Source organism: Malus domestica, chromosome 05 (genome assembly GCF_042453785.1).
Source record: "Malus domestica chromosome 05, GDT2T_hap1".
Taxonomy (NCBI): domain Eukaryota; kingdom Viridiplantae; phylum Streptophyta; class Magnoliopsida; order Rosales; family Rosaceae; genus Malus; species Malus domestica.
Genome location: NC_091665.1, coordinates 42,452,104 through 42,465,335, shown reverse-complemented (window position 1 = coordinate 42,465,335; position 13,232 = coordinate 42,452,104). Strand labels below are relative to the sequence as shown.

General features: G+C 35.6%; 1 protein-coding gene across 1 annotated transcript in view; it reads left to right on the top strand.

Annotated features, from left to right (window-relative positions):
• LOC103434859 (uncharacterized protein At4g18490) overlaps positions 1–7,230 on the top strand; it is a 67,240-nt gene extending 60,010 nt beyond the window's left edge. Inside the window, exon 4 of the mRNA XM_070821476.1 lies at positions 7,176–7,230. The gene's annotated coding sequence lies outside the window, so the exon portion shown is untranslated. The remainder of the gene's footprint in view (positions 1–7,175) is intronic.
• The last annotated feature ends 6,002 nt before the right edge of the window (positions 7,231–13,232 follow it).

The following is a 13,232-nucleotide window of genomic DNA, read 5'->3' as shown; positions in this document are numbered from 1 at the left end:
ATGGATCAAGTGGTTTCTTTACAAATAGAGATTGAGAAGAAAAGGAAAGATCCTATCAATCCTACATTGCAAAGGGTGGCTACTATAATGATGTATAAATTTACAAGTATTAGGGAAGTTTTGAGAATGTGAACCCACTTATGTTTCTTGGCCAAGTTCTAGACCCTTGTTATAAACTTCAAATGATTACCATTAGCCTCAAAACACTTGGATGGGATGATAGAAAGATAGCTTGGATGCTTAAGGAGATTAAAAAATGCTTGCTTGATTTGTATAATGAGTATAGGAAGGGTTCTTCTACTACCATTGGGGCTCCATTGGGAGATGTGGAACTAAATGAGGAGTACATAATTCAAGCTTGTGGGGGTGATGAGAACAAAATTGAAATAATGAAGGAGCTTATACAAGAAAGGAGGGCGCAAAGCCTTTTGGAGATATCCAATGAAGTTGATAAGTACTTCGCCGCTCTTTATATTAGCATTGTTGTTGGTGGCTTTGATCTCTTGAATTGGTGGAAATCAAACACAAAAGAGTTCCCAATTCTTTCACAAATAGCTAAGGATATCTTTGCAATCCCCACTTCCACCGTTGCTAGTGAAAATGCATTTAGCCTAGGGAGGAGGGTTGTGGACCCTTTTAGGGCATCTTTGACTCCTAAAATGGTAGAGGCACTAGTGTGTACTAGTGATTGGCTTAAGGTGGATGAAGTAAACTTCTAAAAGGAACCAACGGAATATATGCTTCAATTTTACAAGGAAATGAAAGAAGTGGAAACAAGTAAGATATGCTTTAATTTTTTTAGTAAATTTGTTGTTAAATGGTTTTTAACTTTAATTCTTCTTGCTACTAATATGTTTTCTTTGTTTGTAATGTAGGCTTGACACAAGCTCAATCTTCTACAAGTTCAATGTCTCCTCCAAAAGCTTCGACATCTCAAACTTGAAGAATTGATCAATGAATTTTACTTTTTGAAGTTTAGTTTCAATTTTCATTTGATTTGAAACTTTAACTTCTATTTGGATTATTAACTTCTATTTGTTTTGGTTCGTAACTTCTATTTGGATTGTAAGCTTAATTTTCATCATAAATAATCATAAATCTTGATGCATCATTTGAATTATTGTGTGTGTGAATTGTGAATGATCAATAATAGATGAATTTATGCTACAATGTATGAGATAAAGGTACAATAAAAAAGTTTTGCCCTTGAATTGGGTTGAAAAAGCAAAAACAGATTTTATCCCAAAAAAAAGTGGCAATTACCATTGCCATACCATGTCAACCAAACTATTTTGCAATACCGAACTTTAGTATACCGAAAGTTTGGTATGGTAATAGTAATAGATTTTAGCAAACCGAAAGTTTAGTACAGTAAGTGGTACGAGGGTTTTGGTACGGTAACTGTACCGAACCCACCCCTAATAATATCCAATCATCTTTTTCATTCACATTTTAATTATGCTTGATGTAATGTGGTGCTTTGTTTTGTATTTAAAATCAAACTATCATAGGTAAACATAGAGCTTTATTTTCAAAGAACAAACTTTATAAAGTTCATACTTAAACACAATGCCGGTCCAGAGATTTTTGAGGCCAGGGGCGACGTAAAAAAAAGTGCCCTAACTTCATGTAAGAAAATTATTTATTTTCACACATAAGACATCGAAAAAATTATACTTAGAAAAACACTTCAAACTCAATAATTTAGAAACACTGAAAGACTAATTTATTTTGTATTGAGAGAGGGAAACAAAAAACCTTCGGGCTTACAAGTAGATAGATGATGAGTTTTGTTTTCCATCTGAACTTTGAATGTGTTTTTGAATAAATCGTGAGATGTTTTTTTCTTATTTAATAACCTTGTCAATATGGGACTAAACAATAATGATGTTTTTGAGTCTTTAATTGATATGTCTTATTAATGAATGGGCACTAAATTAAACATTTTGATGACACATCATATAATTTGCAAATTTGGTCTACGTATTATTTTTTGTTGAAGATTAGACTTGAATTAAAACGAATATTTAAAAATAACAACCCACATAGCTACTAGATAGTAACTAAAAATAAATTAACAACCAAACAAAAATTTGTAAAAATTGAAAAAAATAAACATGCACATAGCATTTCGAACTTAGGACCTCTTGTTAATTTTAAACAACAAAAATCATTGAAAAATGGAAAGTAAATAAGCACACATGGGGTGTTTTGAACCCAAGACCTCCTCATTATTTTCAAATGACAAACCACCACTTCTAGTTCAATTTTTGTGTATTTGAACCAAACTTTATAAATTTATACTCTTATAAAAACATATATAAATATACCACCCTAATAATTTCGGTGCCCCTAATTTTTTTGGGCCCTGGACGGTCGCCCTGCCTGCACTGGGCCTGGGCTGGCCCTGCTTAAACACACTTACAAGGCATAAAAAAAGATATTTGTGAATAGTACTCACCTTTGCCCAAACCCAATAGGTGGAGTTGCACAAAAGGACTCAACTTTTAGAGGGAAATTTAAATGCTCTTGCATTTGCCTTGTCATTACCCTTCTAAGAACACTTTCACTATAGTCTATAGCCCTATTGATAGGCAACCCAATCCACTCCCTCTCCCTCTAAAACACTCTAGCTCATTCGGGTAATTGGGCTCAAGGTGAGCCCGAGGACTCAATCAAGCGAAATTCCACGGGCCTGGCACCTAATCCATGTAATTGACGTCAGCCTCAATTTAAATTTAAAAAAAAAAAACTATTTAAAAAATTATAAAAATACAGAAAAATACCTAACCATGCTCATCTGCCTTTGGTTAAAATATCATATCCAAAATTAAAAATAAAATTATTTTAAATTATTTTATAAAATAAAAATTACTAATATTTTAATACGAATTGTCTAGACTATTATGTCTAGGGGTAGAGATGCACTTATGTAGTTACTGTTCACTACATGCAGTTTATATTCATTCAAGAGGATTGAGTTGCCTATTGTCCAGAGGGGCCTTGCTACATTGGAACTACTCTAAAAGAAAGTCCACTCATTTTAGGATTGTAAAGGCAAAACAAGGGAAATGGCATGTAATTGCCTTCTGAAATGTGATTGCATTTATGCAACTCCACCATTGAGCTTCGACAATGACAAGGACGGTTATAAATATCAAAGCCTTCACCTGCCTTTTGGGTCATGGATGGACTTGCTCTAATGAAGATGAAAAATCTATAAATACCATAACTATTCATACTTTAAACAAACCTTAATTGGGGGAAGAATATTCAAACCATCTTATTCTCATGGGCTTCTTTTATCCTATTTGCAAGGACTGGAGTAAACTACAATTTAAAATTCAGAGAAGCTGAATTTGTTAAAACATAAAGTACATTTTAAAATTCTTACCAAAATTCTTTAAAAGCAAATTTTAGGGTGATGTATTGGATATAGAGTTTGATGGACTTTGCTTGACTCTGAAATTCAAGTGTATTCAATATATACATTTAAGAAGACAATAAAAATTACCTTGTATAGCCGCTTTGTACTATGGTCTAATTGTATTCCTCTTCACTTGTAAGTGAGAAGTCTTATATTTGATTATTGCCAAAAGAAAATTTGAACAACATTATTGCTAGGCTTAGCCCACTCCCCACTCTATAGTGTAGATAATATCGTTTGTTAAAAAAAAAATCACCTAATATTAAATAAAGAGTTTTTATGACTTCTAAAAGTATAATGATAGGGAGACTAAATTTGTAAATAAAATTTGGAAAATTAAAGGATATGGAAGTTGATAATTAGTTTATTAGTTAAGTGTTGATAAACGTGCACATTCCTATTGGTGACACATCATTTAGTTTGCAAATTTTGTTTACAAATTTAGTCTCTTTAGCATTATCCCTTCTAAAAAGTCTATGAAAATCTTGTGGTATTCAATTATGTTTTTTTTTTCCTACAAAAATCTAGGTGTATTCAAAATTTTATTGAATTTAAGGATTTTAATATGTCATGGATTTTGATAAACTTGTATTGCTTTCAATGTAAGATTTTGATGGATTTCATTGTTTCTCAATTCTCCAATCATAAACTACACTACTCACCATTACGCAATAACTATTATTATTATTATTATCACTTTCATCATCAAGCTACCACCACTGCCTTACCATGACTACCCTTCATCCCCACAACCTCTGTTGTCACCATGGCCACCACCATCACTGCAATGGGCATACAGCACCAACCTTACTATGACCACCACTGACACCACCTAAAAGTCACATTTACCACCATCGTCACCACCTCCCCCATCATACTCTTCCACCACTCCAACACCCCACCACCACAATTAATCACGACCCCTAGTATTATTGCTGCCACTAAAGACATGGACTTTAATACCACCATCTTGCTGACAATCACCATGTGACACTTCCATCACCAGACCACTTTTGTCCTCACCACATTTCAATAGTAAAATAATAATGCTTATTACTAAATTGGTCATTAAAATGTATAGAATTTTAAAACGTTCTAGCATCAAACTAAAAGTCGTCTAAGACTAATACTCGATATAAGGCCGAAGTAACTAGATGTCGTCTAAGACTAATACTCGATATAAGGCGGTGCTCAATCTGAAATGATGCTTAACTAAAAGTAACACATGTTGCGAGGTTGCATGGCTTGTGGCTTATGTTGCCTTGGTTAGCTCGACTTGTGACGTTGAAGGTGAGGGAGTCACTTTTATAGAATAAGGGCTCGCTCCTCAATACATAAATGATGGGCTAGAGTTGATGCTTGCGGTGAGGCGGTTGCTCTGTAGGCGGCGATGCTCTCTAATAAAGGTGAGGGAGTCACTTTTATAAGGGTTCGTTCCTCAATACATAAGTGATGGGCTAGAGTTGATGTTCACGGCGAGACGGTTGCTCGATAGGCGACGATGCTTCTCTAATGATGGTGAGGGAGTCCCTTTTATAGAATAAGGGTTCACTCCTCAGTACATGAAGAATGTGTGCTCTCTAATGAAAGTAAATGAGTCCCTTTTATAGAATAAGGGTTCGCTCCTCAATACATAAGTGATGGGCTAGAGTTGATGCTCGTGGCGAGGCGGTTGCTCGGTAAGCGGTGATGCTTCTCTAATGATGGTGAGGGAGTCCCTTTTATAAAATAAAGGTTCGCTCCTCAGTACATTTAGTACATAAAGAATGGGTGCTCTTTAATGAAAATGAGGGAGTCCCTTTTATAAAATAAGGGCTCGTTCCTCGGTACATAAATAATGGGCTAAGTCCCCCAAGTATTTTTCATGAGGCCCAATATATGGTACATAATGTAGTCCTCCAAGTCTTCGGTCAATAGAGTCTGTTGGCTGGAGACTTCAAATTGAATCCATGTATGGGCCGAAGTGGCGGTTGTTCGGAGGCAGTATTTGTATACCCTGCACTGAAGCTTTGTAGGTGAAGCTTTGCAACTGAAGCTTTTGAAACTAGAGCTTTTGTAAATGAAGCTTTTGAAGCTGGAGCTTTGTAAATGAAGCTTTTGAAGCTTATTGACATGAGTGATGCTCATGAATGTTCATGTTGATTGACATGAGTGATGCTCAAGGACGTTGACATGAGTAATGCTCATGGACGTTGACATGAGTGATGCTCATGAATTTTTATATATGATTGATATGAGTAATGCTCATGAATGTTTATGTATGATTGATATGAGTAATGCTCATATATAATTTGAAGTACTGGGCGTACTTTTGATCACCTGGTTGGTGATAATAGCGGCAGGCTGCCGAATAATTTGGAGTACTGGGCGTACTTTTAATCACTTGGTTGGCAATAATAGAGGCGGGGTGCCGAATAATTTTTTGTAGTATTGGGCGTACTTTTGGTCACTTGGTTGGTGATAATAACGGCAGGGTGCTGAATAATTTTTTGTAGTACTGGACGTACTTTTGGTCATTTGGTTAGTGCTATTTTGGGCTTATGGCATTGGCCCTCCACATAACATTCCAACCCATTATTTTGGTGCTATCAACAATAGTCCATATAAATCTTAATATACTACACCCTTTAATTTAATAAATATGTAGTTTTTATACATTCGTTTAAAAATTACAATTAAATACACCTGAATTTTTATATACTTCTATAAACTCTTTAAAATTTTTGACTGAATGCTCTTGAATTTTTCAGCTTTTCTACATCCTATAAAAGTTCCAAGTGAATACACCGCCTTTAAGTACTCAATCTATGTCTAATTGATCTTATGGCTTATCCCAAATCCACCTTAGGTTAATTCATCCAAAGTGGAGTCCATTGGACAGATAACGAATGCAATCAGCAGCATCACCTAGTTAGCTAGCAAAAGACTCCACCCAATAATCTTTCTAGTTTACCTCAGCTGACATCAACTGTCAGAGACGGTGGCAGTTCTACTTAATTTGCATGGGATTAGAATGGCAACCACATCACTATTGCATTGGATTTAGATCCACCAATCGTCATTAAGATCAGAAGGGAGCTGTTACTTTTTGGATCCCTGGTTTTTTAATTAAATTAAGCCTCATCATCTGCATGGCCAAATATGTATGGCAGGCTTGGATTTATATGATATGTAGTGATATCCAGGCAACTGAAAAAATTAATCAGATAACACGACAACTGATTACATAACAATGATATGTCCACCACCTCATCCACTGAGTTAGGGGTGGTTTAGGAGTGAGGTGCTTAAAAAAAAAGCACTCATGAAAAAAAGCTGTGAGGGTTTTAGGTGTTTGGTAAACTAAAAAAATAGGCTTATTTTGGAAGCTGTTGTGAGAATAAGCTGAAATCAAAGGAAAAAGCTGAAGCTGCTATTTGCAGTTTTGGAAAACTGGTTTTTTTTTCAAAGCACACGGAGCTACAATGCTCCTTTAATAAAAAGACCCACTATCAAACTGCTTTTTTTTTCCAAAAGCACTTTTACAAAAAAGTTTACCAAATACTTTGCTGATTTATTTCATAGCCGCTTATTCTCACAGCAGCTTTTTTTCAAAGCACAGCAATACCAAACCAGCCCTTAATCAGATAAAAACAAAAATTCACTATATCTATCCACCACCTCATCAGATGACGTAGAATATGTATGATTTTTGGGCTTCACACATGAGATACTATTTGGGAGCAGCCTCTCCATAAATGGGGGTAAGGCTAGCCGACATTCACCTCTCCCAGACCCTGCGTAAAGCGGGAGCCTTGTGCACTGGGTACGACTAATACACATGAGATACTATGCTCTAAAACCATGAAGAAAGTTGAGGTTCCACCAGAAAATCAATTAACAATATGAGAAATAGTCTAATTACTTATAAGCACATACAATATCCCTCTATATTTCATATGGAGCCAATATTAGTCTTGGTTTTGTCTCTTTTGTTAATGTTTTCCCTGGAGTGTTGGAAAATTATTAAAAGTTAGCAACTTAATTAGCAAAGAACTGTGTATTATTGGGCTTGCGTTGACTACCTAATTTTGGCATGGGTCCTTTGTAATCCGACAAAATCTGAAACTAGACGCTGAGTTGGCCCAAGTTCAGGTTGGGTTTGCATTCGGTTACGGTTACCCAAGTTATTTCTTTATACTTTTTAATTTGTACAATGTATCCTTATGTATAATTTGGGTTTGGCTTCGTACATGTGAGTAATGATTTTTTATTTAATGACAACATGATATCATGTTACCATACTAAGTTCATGGGTGGAACTGTTAATTTTCTTTATTATTATTTGAATATTATTTGTAAAATAAATCATTCAATTTGAAGATGGCATTGTCATCTACATGTGTGGAACAAATCACAGATTATGATAAAAGTAGCACCCTCTTGATAAGCTGTTAATTTGTTTAATTCATATGAAATGAAATTTTCTAGTTATTATCTTTACATAATAAAACAGAGTAAATTGTTCCACTTATGTATTTGTACGGTGAAATAATATCACGTCATCGTTGAAAGAGGAATGGCAAACTCTCATGGTGGGAGATGTGGAAATTCATGCACAAGAGGCTAGTCAAATTTTGATCAATGTTAGTTAATTTCAAATGTGCAGAAGATGTGTTGTCAAATAAACCGATATGTCACCACTTGGAAGGACTTTGGATGCTTGATGCTTGGTGGACAGAAGTCAAATTCCTTGATGTTCTTTCTCGATCGGCATCAAGAAGAGAAAAGGGCTTAAATTAGATACTCGGTGAACCAGTTGAAGAATCCGACTAGAAATGTGGTGCAAGAAGTGAATAGCTTATGGTTGAAAAGAAAAGTAAAGCGACTTTAAGTTTTGGTTAACGAATGAGGTTTGCTTTTATGTCTCGGATCACTAGCTGAATATTTTACGAAATTTGTGTAGGATCGTGCACAAGGCTACCCGTGGACTTGAAGACGAATGATGACAGCAAACTGCCAAATGTTGAACGTCAAAAATGAGTTTTATATTTTTACGAACTTGTGGACACGACGGCAAATAAAGAGTGGCGGAAAGACATAAAATCTTCCGAAACCCTAAAAGCGGAGAGAAACAGTGGCCAAGATACGTTAATATGCGGCGCCTCACTTGTATTAATTAAAAGAACCACTACACGCATGGCAAAAGGACCTTTATGAAAAGGGTTAATCTATTTTCTTAATCCGTGGTCAAAAGAATCATGACTCACTAAATAAATTTTTTTTAGCAAATGATATTTACACTAATCAAAAGGATGGGGGTTTAGCCTCACAATAAATCACTATATATAGAATATAAAAAATTAAAAAAAATTATTGGACTCACTACCTCATTTTGGCAGTATTACAACATAGCATTAACATTCAACCTCGAAACTTTACAAGAAAGGTCATGTTATATTATAATAATGGAAAATAGTAGTTAATAACAAAGAATGATATTGTTATTAGTGTAACAAGGTTAGTGTTTATGTTGTGGGTGTCCTAGGAAATATTTTTGTTCACCACTTTAAATTAATGGTGATTCTAAATATCCCTATTTATTACCGTTTAATGAGTTTGATTTAATCTATCTATTACATAAAATTTAAAATTTAAATTAATCTAACAATAATTAATAAAGTGATGAGCATTTTCACCACTTTAGTGCGTGAACAAAAATAACTCTCACACTATCAAATAAGTTATTACGCGCAGACATGGTTCCATTATAAAACAATCGTTCAAATTAAAGGATACCAGTACATTTTTTTCAAAAGGTACCATAAACTAAAGCCTGATAAAAATAGGGATGTGCTATCCACACATCATTTTTTTACTTTTCACACTATTTATTAATTTTTGTCATTTAATCTTTTTCAATTCATCCGATTCAAAGATAAAAAATAAAATAAAAAATCTATAAAACTTTTTTTAAAAAATGTGTGAATATCACACCTAATATATTCCTAACCTCAACCCCACGAAAAGAAGGGAAAGAAAGAGCCAAAGGTCTTATCCTTTATTTTTATTTTTTTGTCAAGTGCAAGTGGCATTTTAGCTAGTGCGCATTGTTTATAAATCATCCTAAGAAGATTTATCTGTACACTTTTGATAGAGAAATATATTCTAAAATAATCAAAAGAGAACTGTTAAGATTGAGGAAGAGCTGAAAAATGAAATTGAGCACCATATCATAAAACGACATAAAGACGTATAATGCCAATTTTAAGAAAAGCAGATGGTACTTGTTTATTAATAACCACGTGGAAAGAAAATTTGCAACATCCAAAGTGGGAATTGGTAGATATCTACCCAAAGACCTTAGAAGGCAATGCCAATTATCTAAAACATTTAAACACATTATCAATTCAAATAAGAGCCTTGACAAATTGGTATATGCTTATCTGTTTTTACTCCAAGTGTACTTCACGAAGAAAATCGAGTTTATATTATACAATTGGCAATACAAGATGTAACTTAATTTACTTACAAATTCATGCAGGATCTCTATTCTTACCAATATGTAATACATTCTCAACAGACCCCCTCACGTGTGGCCAATTTTCAAACCGTTGACAACACAAAATGGGTGACATGGAGCACATGTAGCGTTGAGTTTCGCACATGGGATAACCTACTCTATTACTATGAAGAAAGTTAAAGTTCCACCATAAAATCAATTGACAACACAAAAAATAAGTCAACTTATGTAACATCTCACATCGCCCAGATGAGTGATCCTTAAATGTATATTCTCATCCCTACCTAGCACGAGGCCTTTTGGGAGCTCACTGGCTTTGGGTTCCATCGAAACTCCGAAGTTAAGCGAGTAGCGCGCGAAAGCAATCCCATGATGGGTGATTCATTGGGAAGTTCTCGTGTGAGTTCTCATAAACAAAACCGTGAGGGCGTAGTCGGGGCCCAAATCGGACAATATCGTGCTACGGTGGTGGAGCGGGCCCGGGATGTGACAAATGATATCAGAGCCTAACCTTAGTTGTGGTGTGCTGACGAGGACGTTGGGCCCCTAAGGGGGGGTGGATTGTAACATCCCACATCGTCCAAGAGAGTGATCCTTAAATGTATATTCTCATCCCTACCTAGCACAAGGCTTTTTGGGAGCTCACTGGCTTCAGGTTCCATCGGAACTCTGAAGTTAAGCGAGTAGCGCGCGAGAGCAATCCCATGATGGGTGACCTACTGGGAAGTTCTTGTGTGAGTTCCTAGAAACAAAACCGTAAGGGTGTAGTCGGGGCCCAAAGCGAACAATATCATGCTACGGTGGTGGAGCAGGCCCAAGATGTAACAACTTATAAACTCAAGACTCTCCTTCACTTTGTTTTAGGTCTATGGTAAACTTTCATCCATGATTATTGTCAAGAACCGTTGGATTATTAAAAGGAAGATTTCCATTATTAAACTGCGGTTGTAAATATTCGAGGTGACTAGACCAAAATTAATGAGTATGGTTCAACTGGATATGCAACATGATAAAAGAAATGTTTCAACATGATCGTGATAGATTCTCGAAAAGTGGGGTCAAATTAGAAGCAAAAGGGCAGAGAAAGACAAAGTTCCACATTGGCAAAATAGTCTAATCCACATCCGAGTATTGCTATAGATTTGGGCTTGTCAGCTTGTCAGCTTGTCAAGTAGTGCTATAGATTTGGGCTTGTCAGCTTGTCAGCTTGTCAAGTAGTGCTATAAATTTGGGCTTGTGAAGCAAGGAGTTCCACCACTTCTGTTCACAAGCACTTGATCAGCTAAATCGCTTATCACAGTCGTTGCTAGCTAATATAATGTCTGCAGATTCAAGTGTCTTCATGAGAGCATCAGTGCTGATGATCATACTTATTTGGTCATTGCATGTCAGCGGCTTGGAAGCGACACAATATTATGGCGGGCGCAAGTCGATGCAGAGAACTAGGATGAATAGCGCTTATATATTACGTGGATTACGCTATGATTTGTCTAAAATGAATCAGCAGCAATATAAAAAGAGGATGAGGAATTTGACTGACAGAGTCTCACCAGGAGGCCCAGACCACCAGCACAACAGTAGTCCTCCGGCACTGGACTGCAAAGATGATCTTCAAGGGAAGTTTATTACTCGTAGGTGCTGATTCCAGATCATTCATGAAGTTCACTGGACCAATTGATATGTGTTAGGTGCAACTTATTTGAGTACAAGATCATATGGTAAACGAGGGAACGTTTTCATGTTTGTTTGTTTTGTTTTTGTTTTTTTTTTTCAATGAGAGATCCTATGAGTTTGTTATCTTAAGTGCAGTGCCTGCATGTGTAAGAGAAAATAAAATACACTATATGTACTAATCAGTCGACCGGTATGCCTGTAATATGTTTGTAGAGCCTGATTAGAAGTAATAATTAAAAGGAAAATAGTGAGTATGCTATGTATTCACTATCTGATTTGGCCTAATAAAAAAATATCGCGTGTTTCTTTTATATATATATTTGAACAAACTATATTATTTAGGGAGTTTTAACGAAACACTTATAGTATTGTTCACTTTTAACGAAAAACTATATTTTTATCTTTCTCTGATGCCATTCACTACACATTTGTCATTTTTCATTAAAATTAAAGTTTTTTTTTTTTACTTTTCATTAGTTTCCTTATTATCTATACTAAAGAAGAGAGGGTGGGCTCATCATCACAATAGACTAGCAATAATGTGGTTCGTATTCGCCTTTGGTGAAAATTGAACATAAGACATCTTATTTACAAGTAAAGATAAATACTTCTAGACCGTAATACCAAGTGATTTGTTTTTTAAATCCTAAGAAAAATTAATGACACGCCCATTAATTTTTAAAATAATAAAACATGTGTTAAATATCACTGAACAAATCAAAAGGTGACTACTCACCATTCAGTATCCATATTTCATCCTCGGTACAATAGCCCAATTTACGTTGGCGTGGTAGAAAAGTTGTGGTTTATGTGAGAAGATGGGAGGGAAGGGGAGGGAAGGAGAGAGAAATAAGAGGGAAGAGAATCCTCCTTCTCATAGAATTAGAGGCTAAGGTAAGCTAGGGTTAATTAATAGGGCAGGAACGGAAGAATATTATACAGTGTAATGCTATCTAGATATTTATTTTTACTTCTCACACACTCTTCTCAAATTTTGATCGTCGAATTAATGAATTAAAAAAGATCAATGACTAAAACTTAACTAGGGTGTGTGAAAAATAAAAAATGGATGTGTGAATAACTTTGTCCGTTAGATATTCTAGGCCTTTCTTTGTGTTCTTCGTATTTCACCTCTTCATCTTCGTCAGGTTTCTCCGTCTCCATAAACATCGCAGAAATTGAGAGTTTCTAGACCCTTATGTCTAGGAAAGAAGTGGCCGGTGGAACAATGACATACAAAAAGAAACCACAAGAAGATCAAAAGAAAATGTCATGGCCGCCCACTTACCCGACATCGCTAGCCACCACATCGTCAAATTCCTTTCCACTAGGGATGCAATTGGAGCCAGCATTCTTTCCAAGCAATGGGAATGCGGGTGGTCTTTTGTTCATGCATTAGATTTCGACGAGGAAGAGCACGACCCCCTCGACAAGCTTTATCATAAAGATTTTATCGACTTTGTGACAGAAGTGTTTGAAGCGCCGCAATACAGATGATCTCATAGATAAATTCAGGCTTCGTATAAGATACCTTGTCGACCCTAATCTCGTCGATCCGTGTTTAAAATTTTCATTTGAGAGAAACGTAACACTTAAGCATGCTTTCAGTGGACCACTCCTCGTGGGATT